The sequence below is a fragment of the Lepidochelys kempii genome, chromosome 6 (genome assembly GCF_965140265.1).
Source record: "Lepidochelys kempii isolate rLepKem1 chromosome 6, rLepKem1.hap2, whole genome shotgun sequence".
Classification (NCBI taxonomy): Eukaryota; Metazoa; Chordata; order Testudines; family Cheloniidae; genus Lepidochelys; species Lepidochelys kempii.
Window position 1 is genome coordinate 76,567,239 of NC_133261.1, and position 25,180 is coordinate 76,592,418.

Genomic DNA, 25,180 nt, shown 5'->3' on the forward strand with positions numbered 1-25,180 from the left:
TCTATGGCCCATGCTTGAATTGAAGTAAAACAACTGCAGGGACGGTTCTTGTAGCTTTGAGTGTTAGGAAGTACCTGGGTTGCGCGTTTATACAGGAAGCAACTCAGAAGGCTGGGCGATGATTATCTTTTTGTCGATGATGTAAATTCCAAAGTGGAGCTTATTTCCCTAAAAGCCCTATTTCCATCATAACAAATAATCCTGCTGGGCTCGGGGGAGGACGATTTCATGGATGCTCCCGGGAGAGCAGCAAGACAGATATAGCCAGCCTGAGAAGCCCAGACGTTGCAGGGGAATGTTTTCTGCCATGGGGATTTAACAGCAACCCACATGAGCAGTGACTTTCACAGGACCAGAAAATACCCCCAAACACACACGCGTTTGTTGGCAAGGGGGTGGGGCAGGGAAGGGAATGGGTGGTGATGGATGGATAGTCCCTGGGGGGCAGAGAGCCACTGAAATCTAGCTGGGGGTCGGAGGGGGGGGGAAGGTTGCTCCTCTGCTCCCTTGTTTCGGGGATTTTGGCTGCTGCTGTCGCCCAGGCCCCATCCGCTGCTGCGCCGCTTGGCTCCCGCGTCAAGCCAGGAGCTCGAGGCAGCTGCCCGGCCCCGGCCCTGCCCCTCTCTGTGGAGCTGCCCCGCGCGGGCTCCTTTGCTGCGAATGAGCCCGGCAGGCGAGACGGGGGCAGGCTGTAAGTGCCAGGCGGCGGCAGTGGTCACCCTGAGGAGGAGGAGGAGGAGGAGAGGAGCGGGATTAGCGCGCGGGCAGCCGCCGCCGCAGCAACCGGACTGGGCAGCGCCGCTCTGCACCTGCAGGAGCAGCAGCAGCCGAGCCGAGGACTGCGCGTCTTCCAAGGTAACAACCCTTCGTCCGTCTGTCTGTCTGCCTGCTCCGCTCTGTCCCTCCGCTTCCCGGCAGTGTCTCCTCCCGCCACAGCGCAGGGCTGCCCGCTCGCCGGAAAGAAACTTCGGATTTATTCGCAGTCACCGCGCGAGTGCAGAACACAAGGGGGAGAGAAAATCTTTATTGCCAGCTCTCTCCTCCTGCTGCCGCTGCGGCTGCTTTATAAATAGCTCCTGGGCAGAGGCAGAAGCGGGGATCTCTCTCCTGCCTTTATTAGTTTCCCTTGCAGCCCTGTTAGTTCTCCCCACCTCCTACCAGCTGTATTAAGGCAAGATGTCGCTGGGTTATTTTTGTTTGTTTCTGAAAGCTGTCAGAATTGTGTGCGGTCCCTTCCCTCTTCTCCTGCTGCAAGACGGATGCAGCAAGGCTTGGACTGGGGGGTGGTTACAAGTTCCCCCTATAGCGGGCTTTGATGGATGCAAATCCCTTCCTGCACTGGGGAGGGTGGGTGACTAGAAGACACATGATTAATGTTTACAGCATTCAAACAATCTGTCTTTCTCAATGTGTAGAGTTTGGGAGGAACCACCGTGGAAAATAGGAGACTGCTCAACTCTATCCTGTGTAAGGTTATATACAAAGTCCTGGTGTACTGTATATACTTTCCCATAACTTTGTTTTCTCTGATTTTTTTTTTAATTAAGAGGCCAAACCCCCCCCCCCCAGAAGAAACGGTGTGTATCAACAATATATTGGCAAAACATTATCATTGCTCTACTCTGGGGTCTTCCTAACACACACACGTCAAAGGCTATGTGTATGTAGGTAATTAAAATAGATTCTCCTTTCTGAAGCACGCTATTATATCAGTTGAGACATTGTTCCAGTGGCCAGATCATTGGTCTGGGGACCAGAAATTCCCAAGTTCTGAATCCTAGTTCTGCTGCTGTGTCATTATATGGCTTTGTGCAATTGATTTAGGCTGGCTCTTCATCTGTGAAGCCTGTGTGTGTGTTGGGGAGTAACAATATTTCCTTGCTTTCTAGGACCTCTTTAAAGATGAACTAATGAAAAACAATAATTTAGTCAACAAAAAGTGGGGAAAAATGATCCAAATCCTATCTAATATTACTGAGCATCATAAAGCGTCCATTATCTGATTGTGCATAGAACACTTTGAGAAGTGCTATGCATGTGCTAAGTATTAATTGTAATTGTATAATAATACATGAACAAGTCTTATTTGTAGAACTATATCAATAACACAAGCAAGTATAAAAATTAAGTTAAACAGATGTAACTTTCTGAAATTTTTTATCTTTCAGGCAGAAATAATCCTAATTTGGCCTCTGCTTAGAGATGAATTTATTTGTTTTGGCAAGTTTCAGCAGAAACTGTTCAGCCTTTTTTGATTAGAGGGAAAATGGGAGGGAGGCAGAAGTGTCAGTGTTTCATTATTAGAAAATAAAAAACTACTACTTTCTTTCTTTCTTTGTAACAGCTTTCCAACCAAAATGTCTGGGGCTAGGAAGTCAATATTTGATATGAAATTGGCCCTTTTTGAGAAGTACCTTCTAAGGTTCCAGTGAAAATTCCTTTTGACTTGACTGAGTTATGCCCCCTTGAAAATCAGGTTCTCTGCACCTGGAATACACTTTTTCACAAAGCTTGTAAAGTGCACAGCTATGTGTGCATATCTACGTTAACTGCATAGTGAGAAGTTAGCAGTTGGCATAGGGTTTCTTAACGCTTTTGGAAAGTATGTTGGGATGGAGGCATACATACCTATAGAAGCATGGATAAAAGTTAAATATTTCTGTGAACATTATGCCCCCACATTTAGTCAAACATTTGAAAGAAAAATGAGAATATCCTAGAAACACTTCTCAGCTGAACAATTCAAAAAGAAACACAGCATATAAATGACTTATTGTCCTAATACAGAGCTTTATCTCAGGCCCTTCCCTTCCCTTTTACAAGGTGTGCAGGAGCCCTGGCAGTCCCTGTGCACTCAGGGTATGTCTACACTACGAAATTAGGTCGAATTTGTAGAAGTCGTTTTTTTAGAAATCGTTTTTATATATTCGAGTGTGTGAAAATGCTCTAAGTGCACAGAAAATGCTCTAAGTGCATTAAGTACATTAACTCGGCAGAGTGCTTCCACAGTACTGAGGCAAGCATCGACTTCCGGAGTGTTGCACTGTGGGTAGCTATCCCACAGTTCCTGCAGTCTCCGGAAATGAGACTGAAAAGTTCGCGGTTCTTTTCCTGTCTACCTGGCCAGTGCATCTGAGTTGAGAGCGCTGTCCAGAGCGGTCACAATGGAGCACTCTGGGATAGCTCCCGGAGGCCAATACCGTCAAATTGTGTCCACAGTACCCCAAATTCAACCCAGCAAGGCCGATTTAAGCGCTAATCCACTTGTCAGGGGTTGAGTAAGGAAATCGATTTTAAGAGCCCTTTAAGTCGAAAAAAAGGGCTTCATCGTGTGGACGGGTGCAGGTTTACATCGATTTAACACTGCTAAATTCAACCTAAAGTCCTAGTATAGACCAGGGCTAAGACTAGTAGGGTTCACAGAAAGGAACCCAACTCTTTAGAAGTTTCACAACGAGATGAGGCCACAAGGGAGAGTGGATAAATGTCAAAGATAATGACTTGCTCAGATATATTAGCTTTACTGAAATAAATTAATAACAATGTCAACTCTTACTAAACTAAACAACAAGTGTAAACTCTTACTAAAAAATTACTAAACCATTTAATATTACAAAGATATGGGAAAGCTGATGCTTTGTTTTGTGTCATCAACCAGGCAAAGAATGACAGTTCCTGCAGCCCCAATGGCAAAGAACACTTCAACCTTTCCAATATTGTTACTGAATACATGTAAATGTAAAGGGTTAATATAATCTCAGGTCTTTAATGAGGAAATCTTTTCTAAATTCTGAAGTTACTTATGTACATAAGTGTTTATAGGATCAGAACCCCAGACTGTGAAGTAACATTGTAATAAACCCCAATCCTTTTTTTAATTTAAGGTTCTAAGATGAGCCATATTTCTGACTTAAAGAAAATGTATTTAGTATGCAGTATTTATGTAAGGGGTGAGTAGAAAAACATTCCTATTGTTATATGTACTTTTAGTACTACCTCTTCCAAGAATTACTTTCTCACCCCCCTCCCCCAGCACTTTCACAAATGTGTTTGTTAGCTTTAATCCTGCTTCATCCATTTTGGCAGGAACTGGTATACATGGAAGAGCATTCTTCTGTTGAATGAACTAAGCTCTGATCTTATGACTTGTATGTATATGACCATACTTAATTACATAACTTGTGTTTGTAGACTATATTCTATTGACTTTTTTTGTTACTTTGATAAGCAGTGAAATAAAAGGGTCAAAGATCTTTTTAATAGGAAATAGGGAATCCTTTTGCCTGTGTCATGCAGCTATCAGAGGGCTATAATGTGCTTATGTTTTGTGGACTTGGTAACTGGAGTATGAGCGCTAAGTGTGTGTACAATTATATTAGGATTGCATCAATGTACTTATTCCTTTATTCCCACTTCACTTGCTGTTTTCCGCTACTCATCATTGCTTTTTATAGCTGGCATTTGCTGGTGATGGCTGACAGGCTTACTGTACTTTCATGTTTCTTCACTGAGTCGTTTAGGGATAAGCATATTCTAGGGGCTGGTATGTCATTTTAATGACACACTTTGGAATGCTATTGTCCCTCCATACCAAGCAAACATAACCAGGAAACTCTATACTTACCATTACTATTATTCCTGATCAGGTGAACAACTTAGGGCCCTACCCTGCCCAGCTTTCTTCTACAACAGCAGATCTTACAGCTCTCTGTAGCCGGAGATGGTAGCTAGATCCCCTCAGAGTAACATTCCCTCAGAGTAGATCCCCTCAGAGTAACATTTTTCCCTCGCTTTGAGAGGTGGTCAGAAAATTCTGGAAGTGAACCACTGGCTAGGTAAGTGGTATAAAGTAGAGGGGTTTGATTTTGTTGAACACTGGTCCACCTTCCATAGGGAGAGGGGGCTGAACAGTTTGGATGGCCTCCATCTCAATAAAAGGGAAACCAATCTTCCTGGGCACAGGTTGACAAGTCAGGATGGCATTGAATTAATAACAAAAGGGGAGGGCAAAAAGAAGGAACAAATGAAGGAACAAATTGCTGATGCTCTCATACTAGAAGTTTGAGAAACAAACGAGAAATTGCTCATTTATGAGCATAAATTCGACTTAGTTGGCTTTACTAAAACCTGAATTTCCACTACATGCATCCGACGAAGTGGGTATTCACCCATGAAAGCTTATGCTCCAATACGTCTGGTAGTCTATAAGGTGCCACAGGACTCTTTGCTGCTTTTACAGATCCAGACTAACACGGCTATCCCTCTGATACTTCAAAATAGTTATAACCTATTTAGGAATGATCAAGTGAACAAACAGGGAGAGGGAGTGGCACTCTGTCAGAAATAACATTACCTGTTTCTGAGTCACTGATACCTTGTAAGAAAATGATCTTGAATGCTTATGGATCAATAACTGGATGGGGTATTAGTTGATGTCTGCTGCTGACTGCCAAATCATACTAGGAGACAGGATGGCCAGCTCCTTAAGCACCTTATCTATGTTGTGTAGGAAAAAAGCTGTTTGATTGTAGGAGACTTCAATCTGAGTGACATATGCTGGAGGTTTTATACTGCCAGTACTAAAACATCTTTGGAATTTCTAAATATTATAGATGACCATTTCCTAACTTAAGAAGCATTGCATCCAACATGAGGGAATTCTATATATTAGACCTCATCTTTATATTCTATATATTAGACCTTTATCTTCAGATAAAGAGGAATTGATCATAGAACTAAAAATTAGTGGTAACTTATGTACAAGTGATCATGAGTTAACCATGTTTATTATGTACAAATAGAATAAAGCCCAACACAGTAATATATATAGTTGGTGCTTTAAAGGCTAGTTTTCAAAGCCAAAAACACTTATGAGCCAAATCAGTTGGGAGAAAGAATTTAAACAGAAAAATTGTGAATGATTGATTGGGAATTGTTAAAGAATTTTACTCAATGCTACAATCAAGAAAGAAGGCCACACTACTTTAAAAAACAACCTGCCTTAGAGGCAAAGTAGTCATCTTAAAAAAAAAATGAAGGGGGATGGGAAGTTGGTAGTAATTAATATAAATTAGAAGCTAGAAATTGTAGAAAATTAATAAGGGATGCAAAAGGACACAAAGATTATGGCCGTTCTTATGTTCTAACAATAGTATTGGTCAATTACTAGAGGGAATAATAATAATAATAACATCAATAAGAATGCAGAAAAGGCTGCCATGTTCGATAAATATTCTTGTTCTGTGGTTACGAAAAAAACCCAGATGTGGTCAAATCATATAATGAAATAGTTTACATTACAATAGTAACTCAAAGGGATGTCAAACAACAGCTCCTAAAGTTAGACATTTAAGAATCAGTACGTCTGGATAATTTACATTCAAGAATTTTTAAAAGAGCTGGCCAAGGAGCTTGCTGGGGTTGCTGTTCAATAACTCTAGGAACACATGGGAAGTTTCAGAAGATTAGAAGAAAACTAATATTGTGGTAATATATTAAAAGGGTAAACAGGATGACCTAGGTAATTATAGACCTGCCAGCATGACATTGATTTTGGGCAAAATAATAGAATGGCTGATATGGTGCTCAATTAATAAAGAATTGAAGGAAGGTAATATAATATCAATCAGCATGGGTTTATGGAAAATGGATCCTGCCAAATGAACTGGATATCTTTTTTATGAGATTAAAAGTTTGGTTAAGGTAATAGTGTTGGTAAAATATACGTATAGATTTCTGTAAGTTGACCAGAAATGACAAATAAAATAACCAGTCAGAAGTACACAGTTCTCTACAAAAGGACTAAAAAAACCTCCCAGATGGGATACTACAGTTTTACACTGTTTTCTCTGCTAGAAGTGTCAGATTTTTATTCACTTTTTTTGTTTTGTTTTGTTTTACTTTTGTTGATAACACAGTCATTCTGTCAGGAGACAAAGGATTATATTTGAGACATGGATAGAGACCCGTACAAGCTGTTGCAGTAGGGCTAATTCAACTTTTATCTTGTTTGTGTTACTTGCAATATCAGCTGAATAGTAACTAGTATATCTTTTCTAAATAAGACCTCCATACCCAGAGGCAAAAATGTTTCTTCTTGCCTATAATTAATTTTGCCTCAATTTGTAAGGTCAGCTGAATATTGTCCACATGCTCCTCTTGTGCATGTACCCAGCGATGACTATACATTTTGCATTTCAAAGCCTCTTACAATTGTGAGCATTTGGCTTATGTATTGAAGGGGAATTTATACTTCATAGTTGTTTTCAAACTCCCTTTGATTAGAGCATATTTATTGCCCTAGATCATAAACAGCAAAGCACAGAATATCCATTTAATACTGTTGTTGAGAAACAAATCCCACATTCATTTTAAAATGGATTAAATAATCATAACATCAGTTTCATTTACAGATTTTTGAAAAATACTCCCTTCTAGCCTAGAGGCATTTCAAGCATTTTGAAACTTTTAACAGTTTCAGCATATGGTCAGCACATGGACTGGTTTCCAGGAACTCCCAAGTTCTAATATTGTCTTTGACACTAAATCCCTTGTGATCTTGGGCATGTTCCTCAATCTTCGTTCCTTAGTTATCCCACAAGCAAAACAGGGATAAATGCAGCTAGGGATGGCATGAGGATGAATTTAACGTTTGTCAAGGATTTTAAATCAGTCAAAGCAAGGTGGAAAGCACCCTGCCCCTTGCAGCCAGAATGCAATTGTATAGTAGGGCTACAAGGGCAGCCTCACTCCAGGAGGTGCTGCAGTACCAATTAGCTGGGGACATGGCATCTTTAAAGAGAGAGGGTCTTACTGGTCAGTACGTGGACTTGCAACAAGGCCTTAGATTAGTTAGCTGGGGTTTTCAGCAGCCGCCAGAAGTGGGCCTCTCATTGCTTCATCTGCAGTCCTGCAAAAGAAACTTTATAATGAAATTTTTCCAGATATTCAGTCTAAATATTATAGGCAGAGCTGGTACTTTCCATTATAACTATGTTTTCAATTGCACAGAACTTGACATTTTCCATGCCTGGTGTGTCGCAAGCTGAATTTTTTTGGGAAAAAATGTTTAGACTGTGTTAGAAAATTCTTAAAACCATTTTGTTGACCCCTTGATGGTATCAGGAATGTGCCTTTTGCTATCCCTGAGAAAATCCACCCACATTTGGCCAAGTTATGAGCGTGTGAAAATTAGCAGCTACGTTCTCTGAGCATATTGCCTATATTGGGTATATTGCAGCCCATGGTACAGGAGTGAAGCAGAACTTTAGCTGCAGTTGCTCCTCTTGGCAGCCAAGGGTTGTTATGGTGCTGGAAACAGAAACTGAGAGCAGAGAGACTGCCTCACCTGAGCTCTCAATGCTGCTCCTGCTAGTGCCCGGGCTGGCAGATGGAGAAGGAAAAAACCTGACTGGAATATAGGGTCATGGGGGGGGGTATGGTAGCAGCTGGGTTAGGGGTGCCTGAGAGGGAGACTGAGAAGGGACTGGAACAAAGGGGATTGGTGGGATGTGGGCAGGGGAGAGCATGTGATGGGACCCTGAGAAAAGGTTGTGTGGGGAGCGCTGGGATTGGGAGGAGAAGCTGTGGGAACATGAACTGGGATGTGAAGTTGAAGTGGGTGAAGGAGGGAGTGGGATGATGTGGGACTGGGAGGCTAGTGGTGCACCTGGTAAATTAACAAATCTCTTGCAGTGAATTGAGATTAATATGATGGTCTACACATAAACATTTTATGGGCATATCTATGTCAATTAGGGGTGTGAAATTTATTTATTTATTTATGTTGCCAACATAGCTATGCTGGTAAAAGCCCTAGTGTAGATGCAGTTACAGTGGTCTAAAAGTGCTTATGTCAGTGTGTCATTGAATCAGAATAAACTGTGCCAGCATAAGTACTTCTATAACAATATAACTCTGCCTACACTAGCAGTGGTTTGCCAGTTTGCATAACTAAATGTACACAATGCCTTAAATAACAAAGCCTACTAGTGAAAATCTTGTTGTGTACTTCCAAAATATTTTGTGGGTAAATATGTCCCCAGCAGTCTCCTTCCTAACACTGCATTAAAGACCCAGCTTCCCAGAAAAAGAAACTCCCCCATGACCAGGAGTGAATTAGGGGCAGAATGGGCCCACCAGAAGTGGTGGAACTGCTCTGAGGCAATAAGCCACAAGTGGTATTCCTGGCAACACCTGGAACTGGAGCCTCACCAAACACCTCTCAGGGGCAACATATAAAGGCTCAAACCAAAGGGAGAAAGGACTTCTCATCCGAAAGCAGCAGCATGCCTTGGCATCCCTCTGACTTCTATGGACCCAGTCCATAGAAAGGGAGTCTGTACAAAGGGAAATCTAAGGATAAAGTGCTGACGAAGGATAAAGGGTCATGTGAGAGAACATGGAAGGAAACATTTGGGGCACTAGGAGAGGGGAAGAATGAAGGCTGAACTGCAAATCTAAACTGGAATTTGAGAGTTACAGTAACGGGGGAAAAGGAAAAACTGGGTATCCTTTCTCAGTTCCTGTGGGTATGTTATCTGTTTAGAGGATCATCATGCAAACAGGACCCTTGCTCTTGCAGAGAATCTCATGTGAAGTCAACAGAGCTGAATGTGGGAGTAAGTTTCTGCCCCTTGAGATCAGTTTGCAGAATTGAGCCGTTCAGTTCTAAGCATTTTGTGTGTCTGTAAACTGCCTAAAATACTTTTGCAGGGCTGCAGTAAACACAATACTACTGTTAACACAGGCAACGTTGGTAAGCATCCCATCTGACAATGAGGCCAGCAGAATTGAGGAGAACATCATTAGTTACTTCAGATTCTGTATTTGAGAGCCTTGATATCAGCTGGACTGGCTGCTAACAGAAGGGACATGTATGATGAGCCCTCCCAGAGTGACTGTTGGAATCTTTTGCCCTCCTGTACAGGAGCCTCGAGTGCTTGATGTGTTCCCGGCACCAGGCTGAAGTCTGCTTAATGCCCATCTACTCTTGCTTCTGAAATATCCCAGGAGAGGTGAATGTTCCTGCTGCTCTGGGATGTGTCATGGAGGATGGTATACTCCCACCACACATGGATTAACCACTGGTATGGTCACTGAGCCAGGCAGCTCGTCTCAGAGCAGGATCCACGTTCACTCATATTGATCACAAGAGTGGTGCAAAACTGTACTGATGTAATCAGTGCAGCTTGGTACTACTGGTGAAAACAGGGAGACAGGGACCTTTATTAATTGAATAAGGGTCAGGAAGAAAAGGGTTTAGTGCACTCGAACTGCGGGGGTGGAGGCCTATTGAAACTTGAGACCTGGTACACACCCCTTACTCCCATCCACACCACAAACTGGCACAGGTATAAAGCAGTGCCATAGCCTGAGGCATGTATCGCTGCAGATGAAATTTTTGGATGGCACATTAAGAAACAAAGCAACATTTGTTTAATTTTGGTTTTCAAAGACTGACATTTTTAAAATCTAGATTTTTTCCATGTTGTTCCCCCTTTTCACCACTGAAAGTAATAGAATGAATGATAGCCAGGATTTTTTCTTTTCTTTTTTTTTTCCTTTATCCAATCTAACTTTTCAAAACTTCAAACTTTGAAATAGTTACAGTGTGGCAAAAAGAAAAATGAAATTCTATAATGCTGCCATTGCATAACTTTTCCCAAACTTGGAGAAAATTAAAAAAATTACAGTGATGAAAAATTCTGGACATTATTTACTTTATTGCAGCTCATGGCAAAAAGAGAGGTAGTGGAAAAGGGAAAAAGGGGTGGGGAGAGAAAGAGATTAGGGGAGAACTAAAAACTTCAACAATGTGGAAATTTTCAAAAAGTATTTTGACAAAAAAATTGTGACTAAGTTCACTTCTTGCAGTTAGTGATGGAGGACTGACTTCCATCCAAATCAACTGAAATAACTAAAAAAAAAGAGATAGAAAGAGAAATATCAAGGATGGCATTTTTACAGCACACCATATTTTACTGTTGGAATCCTTGTCCTCCTTTGTTTATATCATCCCTTGCTGTCTTATGTCTAATTTACACAGGAAGCCCACAAAGCAAGGGCATGTCAGAGTCTTTTTGTCTCTGAAGTGTAATGGAGACCTAAGGTGCTATACAAATGATGTTTATTATGAGATGCATGAAACAGCAACGTTCCACTTTAAGGACACAATCAAACTGAAATATAGTTAAGGTTTTTTAAAATATAGGTTTTTGTAATACTTGAATCTCCCCTATTACTTTTTATGATTTTACCATCAGTTTTATATTTTTCTAAAAGTGTTTTTGTTTCCCTGTTCCTTAGTGAAAAACCAACATGAACAAAATGGGAAACTTATAAGGGAAATAGTAAAACTGACTATATGTAAAGTGCTGGTAAAGACACAAAGTAAAAACTGAATAATACATTATGGCAACAAACAAAGGATTGAATCTCTCTGCAGGAAAGCAAAACTAACTATTCAGCTTACAACAAAATATATTTGTTTTAGGATAGCACTGGAAGAAAGCTCAAATATCACTGACTAACTACTGAGAATGATGTGAGGTGTTGATAATGGATATCAGATAACTGTCTGAGGAACTTGCAAGCTTACAAAGCCTACCTGGCACAACAAAGGGTGTAGGTATCTTCAAATATCTTGCCAGAACATTTGAGGAGCTGGTCTTGAAATGAGATAAACTGGTGGGCATCCTGATTGATCACATTTTTTGCTATGGTGGGGGAAAATGGAGTGTATTGCACTGAAGACAAGGTTGAAGTATCTGTTAAAAATGTTCCCTTTTTTCATTACGTTTATCACTGAAAAGCACTGTGCAGAGAAGTATGTTCTGTACTCAGGATGAGAAATATACTGTATGTTAACTACAGGTACACTTGTGCTTGTGTCCTAAACCAATAATTCTAACCACTTCTCTATGAAATGGTTGTATAATATGTAGACTTTGTATTCGACACTAGAGTTTTATGAGTAAATGTTGACAACATGCATACAATACCTCCATAGTTTAGGGTGAACATCAAGCAATGTATGGTGATTGCTTTGAGTCAGCATTTTCCAAGAGTTGCCATATAGTTGTATCTGGAAAATGGCATCATTATCCTACAGTTGAAATAGGAAATAACTACAGTGTTTTAGACAGTGAGCTGTGGTAATTGTTGGCAAATATTGACCTTTTAATAGCAACCACAGAATGGAAGGAAAAAATTTTACCTGTTAAAGACAAGTATGATCCTGTGTATTTCTGACCTTGCATTGTTTGACAGATATTACTGCCCATTTCAGCACCAAATTACATGACTCACCAAGTCATGCCTTTTTGATGTAGTGAAAATGCTTGAGAATAGATTTCTTTGTGACACAAGTGCATTTTGGATAATCATAATGTCCGGCTCCTATGACTTAAAAAATACCTGAGATTTCCTCTTCTAGCCAACACAGTGAATCTGGTGCTATGAAACTTCAAATGGCTTTTCAGCGGAGACTTCATTAGTTCGGAATAAAGGACAAGTAGAAGACTCTCTTTTTCTTATTCCTTACAAGGCGGTGGCAGAAAAGATAGCTGTTGCATCTCAGATGTAATTTTCTCAGCTCCATTGCATATTGGCCCCATACAACACACTGTGATAACTTCCTATTATTGAATGCTTGATTGTTAGGCGTAATAATCTGAATACGATGAGTTTTCTTTGAAAAGAATGTACTAGAAATTATTTTACAGGCATTTTTGATGCAGTCTTATAATGATACATTCCAAAGTTTAACCAAACATTTCACTGACTTTAAAGATTCAGCTTCATTCACACACAAATCAGCCATCGTTGAACCTGAAAAGTTTTTCCTGTTTATCACTTCAAACATATCGTAAACTATTAATGAAACAAAAAATGTATGTACAATTCTAATTACATAGCATTGTCTGAGAAAATAATACTGAAACAGTGCACGTCTCTTACGGTTTGCCTGTGAAGCTTCCCTGTCCCCATATGCTGTGGCTGTCAAGGATCGGTGATGAGAGCTACGTTCTAAATATTGAAATTGTTCTTCATTGATATCTATAGGATGATACACAGTCATTATTCTTGTTTTTAGCTGAGTATCAGCTGGCTCAAATCAGACAAGGAGAGGCAGAAAAAAACACTATGACCCAGCATGGTATTGCTTCTATTGATATACAAGTTTTTCATGATCATATCTTCCCTGCCTATGTTGTTAGTAACGGTGGCTTTACATTTCATCAGGAAATTTTAGTGGATGAACATATAGCATGTAGATGTGCCTGTCAAGTAATGGTTATAAATTTTAACACTTATTATCTTAATCTGATCATAAAGTAGTGATTCAAATATTTGAATACTGTAACATCTTGTTTAATGGACCTCTCCCCCACCCCCCGACAGCTCTGTGTGGATTAGCTTGAGCAGAATGATATGGTGAGGTTTTAACGAAATCCTAGCTGCATTTTTAACATGCTTTCCTGGCCAACTCAGTCTACACCTTATCCCTTGATTTGCATTTATATATAAAAATCACCCTTTTTGGTAAACAAAACACTACACACATTCATTGTGGCTTATCTTGGTGACTTCAACCTTATGTTCTGAGTTATCTCTTTATGGGTCCAATGAATTTGTTGGCAAGGTTCATAAATCCATTTGACTGATTTCCTCTCTTTAGGAGTGTTTAACATTTTGTTGGTGTGATGGCGTGTTCACCCCCACACTGGCAGGGAAGGGATTAATCATAGAATCATAGAAGATTGGAGTTGGAAGAGACCTCAGGAGGTCATCTAGTCCAACCCCCTGCCCAAAGCAGGACCAGCCCCAACTAAATCATCCCAGCCAGGGCTTTGTCAAGCCAGGCCTTAAAAATCTCTAAGTATGGAGATTCCACCACTTCCCTAGGTAACCCATTCCAGTGCTTCACCACCCTCCTAGTGAAATAGTTTTTCCTAATATCCAACCTAGACCTCCTCCACTGCAACTTGAGACCATTGCTCCTTGTTCTGTCATCTGCCACCACTGAGAACATCCTAGCTCCATCCTCTTGGGATCCCCCCTTCAAGTAGTTGAAGGCTGCTATCAAATCCCTCTCACTCTTCTCTTCTGAAGACTAAAGAAGCCCAGTTCCCTCAGCCTCTCCTCATAAGTCATGTGCCTCAGCCCCCTAATCATTTTTGTTACCCTCCATTGGACTCTCTCCTATTTGTCCACATCCTTCCTGTAGTGGGGGGCCCAAAACTGGACACACTACTCCAGATGTGGTCTCATCAGTGCCAAATAGAGGGGAATAATCACTTCCCTCAATTTGCTGGCAATACTCCTACTAATGCAGCCCAATATGCCGTTAGTGTTCTTGGCAACAAGGGCACACTGCTGACTCATATCCAGCTTCTCATCCACTGTAACCCCTACATCCTTTTCTGCAGAACTGCCACTTAGCCAGTCAGTCCCCAGCCTGTAGCCATGCATGGGATTCTTCTGTCCTATGTGCAGGACTCTTCACTTGTCCTTGTTGAACCTTGTCAGATTTCTTTTAGCCGAATCCTCCATTTTGTGTAGGTCACTCTGGACCCTATCCCTACCCTCCAGAGTAGTGCAGACAGGGACCCGGGAAGTAGAGAAGGAGCTCTGGACAGGCTGTTGAGACTGAGTAGGGTTCTGTGGTCACAGGGCAGTGGACCAGGGAAATGCAGCAATAGTCGAGGCAAAGGAATGCATTAGGTGACTTTGGTTCAAAGGGTCCCTGGGCAGGGACAGGGAGTAGTGGGTGAGCCCGGGTCCTCCACTTGCCATTGGGGAAGTGGCTGGGCAATTGGACTGCAGTACTATCCCCAAATGGCAGGGCAGAGCACAAATGGTGACACGGCAGGAGGACTGTGTCATGAAGAGGACTCCGCGGTCCTTGGAGTGACGTAGGTTTGACAGCAGATATAATGGTTGGAGAGGCACCACTGGGAGCTCCAACTTACGAAGCCAATCCCCAAGATGGCCAGCATGAGGTACCAGCATGGTGAGTGAGCCCCATCACAAGTTGGTGGAGAATGCAGGCACACAGTTGCCCCTGAAGTAAGGGGAGGTGGAGAGACCACTGGTGCACAGTGAAAGATGGTACCAGACGCATATCCTGATATAATCGGAGTGAGAAGGACTAAGAGAGGCTGAGGTGCACGGCAGAGAAACAGTACAAGAGAAGAAAAGAGACAATGGAGCCACAGTATGCAGAGGCCTTCTTTGCTGAGGGCTCTTGTGCCCTCCTATGCTGGACTCCAGGTTCAGTCTCTCTGCAGAAAGGGACTGACAGATAGTGGGGATGGCTCGAGACCTTGCTGCGGGAAGTTCTGGAGAACGAGCAGAGGCAATGGAAGGCACAGAGGTATCTCCAGAATTATTTGGTGCAGATCTGCCAGCTATACCAAATAATTCTGGAGATACCACCATGCAGAGCAACAGGTGGCCATAGTAAAGCTCCTGCGGGGAGAAATCAGTAGAGGCGACAGGGGGCAGGATGGGTAGAGAGGTACCAGAGCTAGGAAGCCAGAGACTGGTCTGAGGGAATGTTATGCCGGTGGGTGACAAGGACACTGGAAGGGAGAGTGGCCCTACTGGGATGGGGGCCAGAAGTCTCACCCAGAGAACAGAAAGAAGAGAGAGCCCAAGAGAGTCCAACTTGTGAAGAGAACAGGGATACGCGGAAGTGTTGGGCCTGTGGACAACAGGGGCGTCAGCAGTGCGAATGCCCATACATGAGTTGTGGGGTAAAGGCTAGCCCAGGGGAAGGAGCTGAGCAATGGAAGAACAATGGGAGGCCCATGGCCAAGGGGAGGCAAAGAGTTTGCTTTTGGTGCCATGAAGAGGGCCATATAAAAAGATATTGCAGCCTTACAAGAAGGTGGAATAGTGAAGGGGTGTCTGGGGACCAGGCTAGGTCATAGACGATCAGGACAGACGTGGCAGTGATGACCATAGACTTGTCAGGGAGTCATCTCCCACACCCAGCAGGGGATGGCAAAGAACTGATAGGTAAGATGAACTCAGATGAAGAGGGCCCAGGCAGATAAGGAATCAATGCAGGGGCAGAGCAGGCTACTGTGGGGATCCAGACCCTGAATGAAAGGATGCCGGGCACTCAGCTGGAACTGCAAGAGAAACTAGCAGTGGTTGAGCAGGCCCGACTAAGGGCAGAAAGAGACCAGGCACACCTAAGGGAATAGTTTAGGCATACTATGAAGGATCAGGAAAATGTATGTTTCCTATTGAGGGAAGCTGAGAAAGAGAGGGATAACCTGCGGGGTCATCTTGGACAGATGCAGGGCAAGAGGCATCCCTACCCTCGAGGTCTGAGGGGGAAGGTGTGTGATTGGGTGTTTGCCCCACACTGGCAGGGAAGGGGTTAATAGAGCCCTAGGGAGGCAGCATGGGAAGCAGCCAATCAGGGCCCAGGGGGATCACATAAAAGGAGCTCTGGGAGCTTGAGAGACAGAGTGGGCTGCAACCCACAGCACCTTGGACAGAGCAGTGCAGGCAGGGACCCAGGGAGTAGAGAAGGAGCTCCAAACAGGCTGCTGAGACTGAGTAGGGTTCTGTAGCCACAGGAAAGTGGCCCAAAGAAATGCAGTGGTAGTTGAGGCAAAGAAATGCAGTAGGTAACTTCAGTTCAGACAGTCCCTGGGCCGGGATCCAGAGTAGTGGGTAGGCCCGGGTTCCCCCCCTCCACTCGCCACTGGGGAAGTGGCTGGACAGTTGGACTTCCGTACTAAGCCCCAGAAGGGGAGATCACAGATGGTGACACAGCCTCATGACTGTATCATGAAGAGGATGCTGCGGTCCTTGGAGTGATGTAGGCCTGACAGCAGATGTGATGGCGGGCAAGCCACCATTGGGAGAGGGTGTACCAACCTGCGCAGCTAATTCCCAAGATGGCCAGTAGGAGATGCCACCATGGTGAGTCATGCGCTGTCACAGTTGAATAAAGCATTATTTTGATCTTTGATACAGGTTGCATGTGTTTATTCCTCAACAAATCCTTGCTAAAGTAAGACACTGCTATTTGCCAGAATGATACAATATATTTAAAACTATTACACAGGTAATTGTAAAGCACCATGGTTTAAATCTTCTTCCCTTTGTTTTCCAATAAATAGGAAATAGGTTTATGGAATTGTGATTTCTATAACTGTGTCTGAACTGATTCATAGAAGCCTGTACCTCTTTGTCTCCAGAAGACGATAAGTATCTTTTACCTTTATAACGATAGCAGTTATAGAATCATAGAATATTAAGGTTGGAAGAGACCTCAGGAGGTCATCTAGTCTAACCCCCTGCTCAAAGCAGGACCACCAACTAAATCATCCTAGAGGTTTTTAAGGCCCGGCTTGACAAAGCCCTGGCTGGGATGGAGATTCCACCATCTCCCTACGTAACCCATTCCAGTGCTTTACCACCCTCCTAGTGAAATAGTGTTTCCTAATATCCAACCTAGACTTCCCCCACTGAAACTTGAGACCATTGCTCCTTGTTCTGTCACCTGCCACCACTGGGAACATACTAGCTCCATCCTCTTTGGAACCCCACTTCAGGTAGTTGAAGGCTGCTATCAAATCCCTCTCACTCTTCTCTTCTGCGGACTAAATAAGCCCAGTTCCCTCAGCCTCTGCTCATAAGTCGTGCCCCAGCCCCCTAATCATTTTGGTTGCCCTCTGCTGGACTCTTTCCAATTTTTCCACGTCCTTTCTGCAGTGGGGGGCCCCAAACTGGACACAATACTCCAGATGGGGCCTCACCAGTGTCGAATAGAGGGGAATGATCACTTCCCTTGATCTGCTGGCAGTGCTTCTACTAATACAGCTCAATATGCTGTTGGCCTTCTTGGCAACACACTGCTGACTCACATCCAGCTTGTTATCCACTGTAATCCCCAGGTCCTTTTCTACAGAACTACTGCTTAGCCAGTCGGTCCCCAGCCTGTAGCGGTGCATGGGATTCTTCTGTCCTAAGTGCAGGACTCTGCACTTGTCCTTGTTGAACCTCATCAGATTTCTTTTGGCCCAATCCTCCAATTTGTCTAGGTCCCTCTGGACCCTATCATTACCCTCCAGAATATCTACCTCTCCCCCCTGTTTAGTGTCATCTGCGAACTTGCTGAGGGTGCAATTCATCCCATCATCCAGATCATTAATAAAGATGTTGAACAAAACTGGCCCCAGGACCGACCCCGTGGCACTCTGCTTGATACCGGCTGCCAACTAGACATCGAGCCGTTGATCACTATCCATTGAGCCTGACAATCTAGCCAGCTTTCTATCCACCTTATAGTCCATTCATCCAATCCGTACTTCTTTAACTTGCGGGCAAGAATACTTTGGGAGACTGTATCAAAAGCTTTGCTAAAGTCAAGATATATCAAATCCACCACTTTCCCCATATCCACAGAGCCAGTTATCTCGTCATAGAAGGCAATCAGGTTGGTCAGGCATGACTTGCCCTTGGTCAATCCATGCTGACTGTTCCTGATCACCTTCTTCTCCTCCAAGTGCTTCCAAATGGATTCCTTGAGGTCCTTTTCCATGATTTTTCCAGGGACTGAAGTGAGGCTGACCAGTCTGTAGTTCCCTGAGTTCTCTTTCTTCTCTTTTTAAAATGTGGACACTATATTTGTTATGAGTAAGTCAAATGGTAGTTTACAAGAACCTCATGGAGTGTGTATGAATCAAGATCATTTTAGCAATGAGAAGGAATTGACCGTTACACTTCTTTGACAGATGTCAAGCAGTATGTATGTTTATTAATACAAATAGTTGGATTATGATATCTTCATATATTATTTCACTTTCATTTGACTCATGAATTGGATTTTTGTTCTATTTCATTTCTATCCCACTGGATTAATTTTAGAGTCAGAATTAGCAATGTAGTTTAACAATTGTAGGATGACATACGTTCTTCTTGAAAAGGAATAATCTGTATCCATCATACTGTGGGCTGTGATTTTTTTTTCTGAATTAAGTGTGCTTAGCATATTGAGGCTTGGTAGTATGTGGGTGTGAGATTTCCAGTGAAAACAAAGGTGCTTTAGATAGTGGTGTTGGTCATTCCCTTTTTTTTCTGAGTCTTATTTCTTCAGCATGGTGTGGTAGAGACACTGTGATCCAGGTGAGACAAAAAGCAGAAGTCCTAGCCACCTGAGGTCATAAGAGTCCATAGCACCTTTTGATGTTTGAGTTAGATACACTGTCGCTGTATGCAGTACTGCCACCCCAAATGTTCAAAAATTATTAGTCTGGCCCCCCAAAATCATGAGATTTTAAAAAATAATAAATGTTGTTTGGGTTCTGGCTTTTGAGCCTTTATGGTGCACTAGCTTTATGTTTTTCAAGACTTTTCTTTGCAACCATAAAGGCTACACACCTTTTTTCTTCAATGAAAGCTGAGATTCTCATGCAATTGGATCTTTGATTCTGGGCTTTAGGAATAACACATGATTCTGGGCTTTAGGAATAACACAAATCACAAGAGTTGGTCACACTGTAAAAATAATAACTAATAGCTCATATAATGTTCTAGTGGCCATATTCCACCCTAGATGTTGCTGCATTTCATTGGCAAGTGAAGGTGTGTGTGTGTGTGTGTGCAGTCTGCAAAGTACTGGGGGATCCCTTGAGCATGAGTGGCATTATATGAATGGCAAATATGATGAAGGTTACTAAGACGATGAAGATCTGTTTATATGTTCCATAGATTCTTTGCTCAGTCATCAATATTTTTCACAAAAAAATGCTATGTGGTGTTAAGGGTACTCCTTCCATTGTGTGGATATCTTGGTAATAGATCTCTCTCTACTTTTCCACCTGATTTGGTTCTCTTGGTGCTATCTACCCCACCCCTCAGTTCCGTCCTGTTGCCTGCTCAGATCCCCCTTCTCTCTGCCTTCCCACCTGATTTGGTTCTCTTGGTGCTATTTACCTCACCCCTCAATTCCCTCCTATTGCCTGCTCAGGTCCCCGGGATGGAGGGTTGAGGGGGGAGGAGCGGCAAGTCCTCCTTCCCCAGTTAGTGTTCATCTTTGGGGAGCTTCAACAATGGCTGGTAATCCCACTTCATAATCCTGCTTCCATCATGCCAACAGATTCCCAATATTGGCTGTCCCCTGGTCCTTGACTCTTCCCCTCCTGATGCATTTTCAAGAAAAACTTTGGCCTCCTCTAAGATGTTATAATGGAGATGAAGCTTCCTTCTTTTAAGCCGGGGGAGCTATCAAGGGTCTGTAAATTTTCCCCTTACCACTTACATAATTTTAGTCTGTTTCAAACTTTGACCTTCTATTGTTTAAACAGTTTACTCATCCAAACCCTTTACTCACCTTTGTCCTCCCAGGAACAAAGACAAATCTTGATCCTTGTTTTCACAGTTATGCATAGAATTTCAATATCAAGTAAGATAATTTTAGTCACAGTGATGGAGAACAGAAAAAGCATATCCTGTCACTATTGTGACAGTATTTCTACAGATAGAATCTAATAGTTTCATCTGCACCTTTTCTGTGAAAACTTTACTCCACTGGTCTGCGAAAATGACAAGATTAGCAGTTCCAAAGGCACCCAATTCTGTGTGTTCTTTTGTGGTTTTTTTCAGGCTGAAGACTAAGATTGGATGGAGTTCAGTAAACAGTTGTCTCTGGCTCTGGTAAAACCACCACTATGATATTGCATTCAGTTCTGGACATTTTATTATCCAGAAATTTGAATGTGGATTGGAGGGAGTTTCAGAGAAGAGTTATAAATATGATTAGTGGGCTGAAGGGATTTGCTTACAAGGATAGTTTTAAAAGAGCTAAAAATACCTAGCTTGACTGAATAACAGTTTAGAGAAATATAACTGTCTGTAAGTAACATCACCAATACAGAATAATTCTTTAAGATGCCACAAAACAGAATAATTAAAGTTGGAGGATGAAACTCAGAGGACAATTTAGTGTATAGCGGGAGAAATGTCCTGACAGTTTGGTCACAGTCTGCATGTATGCCCAGTAAACAATACATAGAAAACAATTCTGTACAAAGAGATGATAGGATTAGATTTAAGAGATATTTTCCATCTCTATATTATTTGAAGATGGGAAAGTAAGAGACTGCACTTGAGGAAAGATCTAAGTTTGATATCACAATGTTGCATTCAATTTTTATGCGACAGATCACTTGAGTTAAAATCTTCCAGGACACTGGGATCATTTGGTCACCTTGTTTTCTCCTGTGCTGCCAGTTCCCTCTAGCTCCTTGCTGCAATGTTGTTCTTTCTCTGCCAAACATTTCTCACTGCTTCCAGGCCACCTCTTTCAGACTCCACCTAGTTCCAGGTCATTATGCCTGAGTGTGCATTTCACTTTTTTACTTGAACACCCTATTGTAACAGTGGACTGTGCACATACATTCCTAACCACACGAAGCAAATGACTTCTGAAAATTGTTTTTGGTGATGGAGGGGAAGGAGTAGATATTATACCATTATATGTTACTTAACAGAGTTGCATGCGGAAGCCTGCACAGTGTCTCCTCATACAGTTCTTAGCTGTAAGTAGGGTTGGTCCTTGACTTTCATAAGCACTAAAGCTTTCACTTTATGTAGCCAAGATACCCTGTTGCATTTTGACAGTTTAGGCAAAATGAGTATATGACAGAGCAAGCTTCTCTCTCAGCTGTTTCTCCAGTGAGTTTGGTTTCTGATCCCTATTTGTAATGAATATCTTGTTTCAGGTAATATTTTTCCCATTAGAATGCTAGAAGCTTAAGACTTCTTACAACCTGCTCTTAATGTGTACCTTTGCAAAATGTGTAAGTGACAATTGCTAGTGGTGGTCAGAGGTATAGCAACTTAAGAGCAGATTGACAACAGAATTGTTGAGCGTTTTTCTGCATCTTTTTAACCTAATTGCATCATCATGTTCTCCTGCCTCCCCCTTGATGTTAACCCCTTCTATTCTGATTAGCTCGCTGTAGGAGTTGTCAACTGTCACTTAACCCAAAACCTCAGAATATTTTGTTCTCTGCAAAGTTTCAAACCTACAAAATTCAAAAGTGTTATCCTGTGCTTTCTTATTAAACTAGTTGTGTGCACACAATGCTGTTACAATCTTTTAACATGGTGTAGTCCTGTCCGAATAGCAGGCTACATGAGTACTTTGAGGGTGATATCTGACTTAAACCAATGTAAGAAAAGCAATTCATAGTTAATGCTGATAGTGTCCTTAATGTAATGTGCCTCAGTTTTCTCTGCATATAGAAGTATAGAAAATTATCCATTTATCTGGTAAAGGATCATATCAACTGAAATACTTAAGATCTATTAATAACTTTGAGCCATGTGATTAATGTGTATTCCACCCAAATCCAATATTACGTTAACTTGGCTTTAGGTGTATGACTTTCCATTTTTAAATTTGAACATATTAATTAAAAAATATATACAAACTGAGAATTTTTAAAATGCTATTTAGGAGCCACTGTGATGGTCTCTGGCTAAAACCTTCATTATCTAAAACATATCTCATAACTTCTGAAAATATTTTGTAGGCTATAATTACTAGTATGGCCTGCCTAAATATGAACATATAATATCCGTTCTTAACACATTCACCTGCTAGGTGATCACTATAATCCTATTATACAAATATGCTGTTAAATATTTAGAAAGCCCAGATTTTTTTACTTGCTAGACAATTATAAGTCTGGACAGACTCCATAAATCCTTAAGAGCTGCAGATTATTCAGAATACGAATTACTGCACATATCAAGAAAATACAAACAAATTTTAAACTGTAATTTTGTCAGCCAGTTATGGCTGAGGGGAGAACAAGGGAACCCAAGACTTTAAGGGCATGTTTGTGGAATGTTCCTCTCACTGTATAGTGTGCTGAAGTGGGGACAACTTCTTTAAGCAAAGGTTTTATGGAATACCGAAGCGGGGTGTCATAAATATAAAGGGAAGGGTAAACCCCTTTGAAATCCCTCCTGGCCAGGGGAAAGCTCCTCTCACCTGTAAAGGGTTAAGAAGCTAAAGGTAACCTCGCTGGCACCTGACCAAAATGACCAATGAGGAGACAAGATACTTTCAAAAGCTGGGAGGAGAGAGAGAAACAAAGGGTCTGTGTCTGTCTGTATGCTGGTTTCTGCCAGGGATAGACCAGGAATGGAGCCTTAGAACTTTTAGTAAGTAATCTAGCTAGGTATGTGTTAGATTATGATTTCTTTAAATGTCTGAGAAAAGAATTGTGCTGAATAGAATAACTATTTCTGTCTGTGTATCTTTTTTGTAACTTAAGGTTTTGCCTAGAGGGGTTCTCTATGTTTTTGAATCTAATTACCCTGTAAGATATCTACCATCCTGATTTTACAGGGGGGATTTCTTTATTTCTATTTACTTCTATTTTTTATTAAAAGTCTTCTTGTAAAAACTGAATGCTTTTTCATTGTTCTCAGATCCAAGGGTTTGGGTCTGTGGTCACCTATGCAAATTGGTGAGGCTTTTTATCCAACATTTCCCAGGAAAGGGGGGGTGCAAGTGTTGGGAGGATTGTTCATTGTTCTTAAGATCCAAGGGTCTGGGTCTGTAGTCACCTAGGCAAATTGGTGAGGCTTTTTACCAAACCTTGTCCAGGAAGTGGGGTGCAAGGTTTTGGGAAGTATTTTGGGGGGAAGGACGCATCCAAACAGCTCTTCCCCAGTAACCAGTATTAGTTTGGTGGTGGTAGTGGCCAGTCCAAGGATAACGGGTGTAATATTTTGTACCTTGGGGAAGTTTTGACCTAAGCTGGTAAAGATAAGCTTAGGAGGTTTTTCATGCAGGTCCCCACATCTGTACCCTAGAGTTCAGAGTGGGGGAGGAACCTTGACACGGGGAAAGTTGGAAAACCAACCACTCATTGTAGAATAACAAAACACCATTCTATCCAGTAAACAGCAACTTTGATACAGAGTACTTGGTTCAGTAGTAGCTAGAGCTCCCTTCCTTCCCCGCTCTGAACTCTAGGGTACAGATGTGGGGACCTGCATGAAAACCTCCTAAGCTTACTTTTACCAGCTTAGGTTAAAACTTCCTCAAGGTACAAAATTATTTTACCCTTGGATTTCCACTGCCACCACCAAACTTTATCTGGGTTTACTGGGAAACGTAGTTTGGACACGTCTTTCCTCCCCAAATCCTCCCAACCCTTGCACCCCACTTCCTGGGGAAGGTTTGGTAAAAATCCTCACCAATTTGCATAGGTGACCACAGACCCAAACCCTTGGATCTTAGAACAATGAAAAAGCATTCAGTTTTCTTACAAGAAGACTTTTAATAGAAGTAAAGGAATCACCTCTGTAAAATCAGGATGGTAGATACCTTACATGGTAATTAGATTCAAAACATAGAGAATCCCTCTAGGCAAAACCTTAAATTACAAAAAAGACACACAGACAGAAATAGTCATTCTATTCAGCACAGCTCTTTTCTCAGCCATTTAAAGAAATCATAATCTAACATATACCTAGCTAGATTACTTACTAAAGTTCTAAGACTTCATTCCTGTTCTGTCCCTGGCAAAGACAGAATATAGACAGACACACAGACCCTTTGTTTCTCTCCCTCCTCCCAGCTTTTGAAAGTATCTTGTCTCCTCATTGGTCATTTTGGTCAGGTGCCAGCGAGGTTACCTTTAGCTTCTTAACCCTTTACAGGTGAGAGGATTTTTCCTCTGGCCAGGAGGGATTTTAAAGGAGTTTACCCTTCCCTTTATTTTTATGACAATCATTCTATCCAGTAAACAGTAGATTTGATGCAGAGTACTTGGTTCAGTAGTAGCTAGAGCTCCCTTACAGTTACTGGTTTTCTGGATTTCACTAATCCAGATGGAGATTAGCCATTTAGAGAATACAAACAAAATCAAAGCGTACTTGAAAATGAAGCTGAACTGGAATTGATCATATAATGGTTGTGATTTGGGGATATTAAATTAGATGCATAATGTAGTTACTGTGTCTGTAGCTTCTGTAGTGCTGTTAGCACACAATCAGTACATCATACTTTGGCAATAAAATATCTAGTCAGTCAAGAAAAATAGTCAACAAACAAATGTGTTGGTCAAGCTCTTCACTTAATGATGGCACCTTTTTATCCCTATTTAAAACTATGAAATCCACTCTG

General features: G+C 41.8%; 1 protein-coding gene across 1 annotated transcript in view; it reads left to right on the top strand.

Moving 5' to 3' along the window:
- The first annotated feature begins 777 nt into the window (after window positions 1-777).
- LOC140913618 (formin-1-like) overlaps window positions 778-25,180 on the top strand; it is a 126,842-nt gene continuing 102,439 nt past the window's right edge. Inside the window, exons 1-2 of the mRNA XM_073350344.1 lie at window positions 778-855; window positions 1,416-1,467. The gene's annotated coding sequence lies outside the window, so the exon portion shown is untranslated. The remainder of the gene's footprint in view (window positions 856-1,415; window positions 1,468-25,180) is intronic.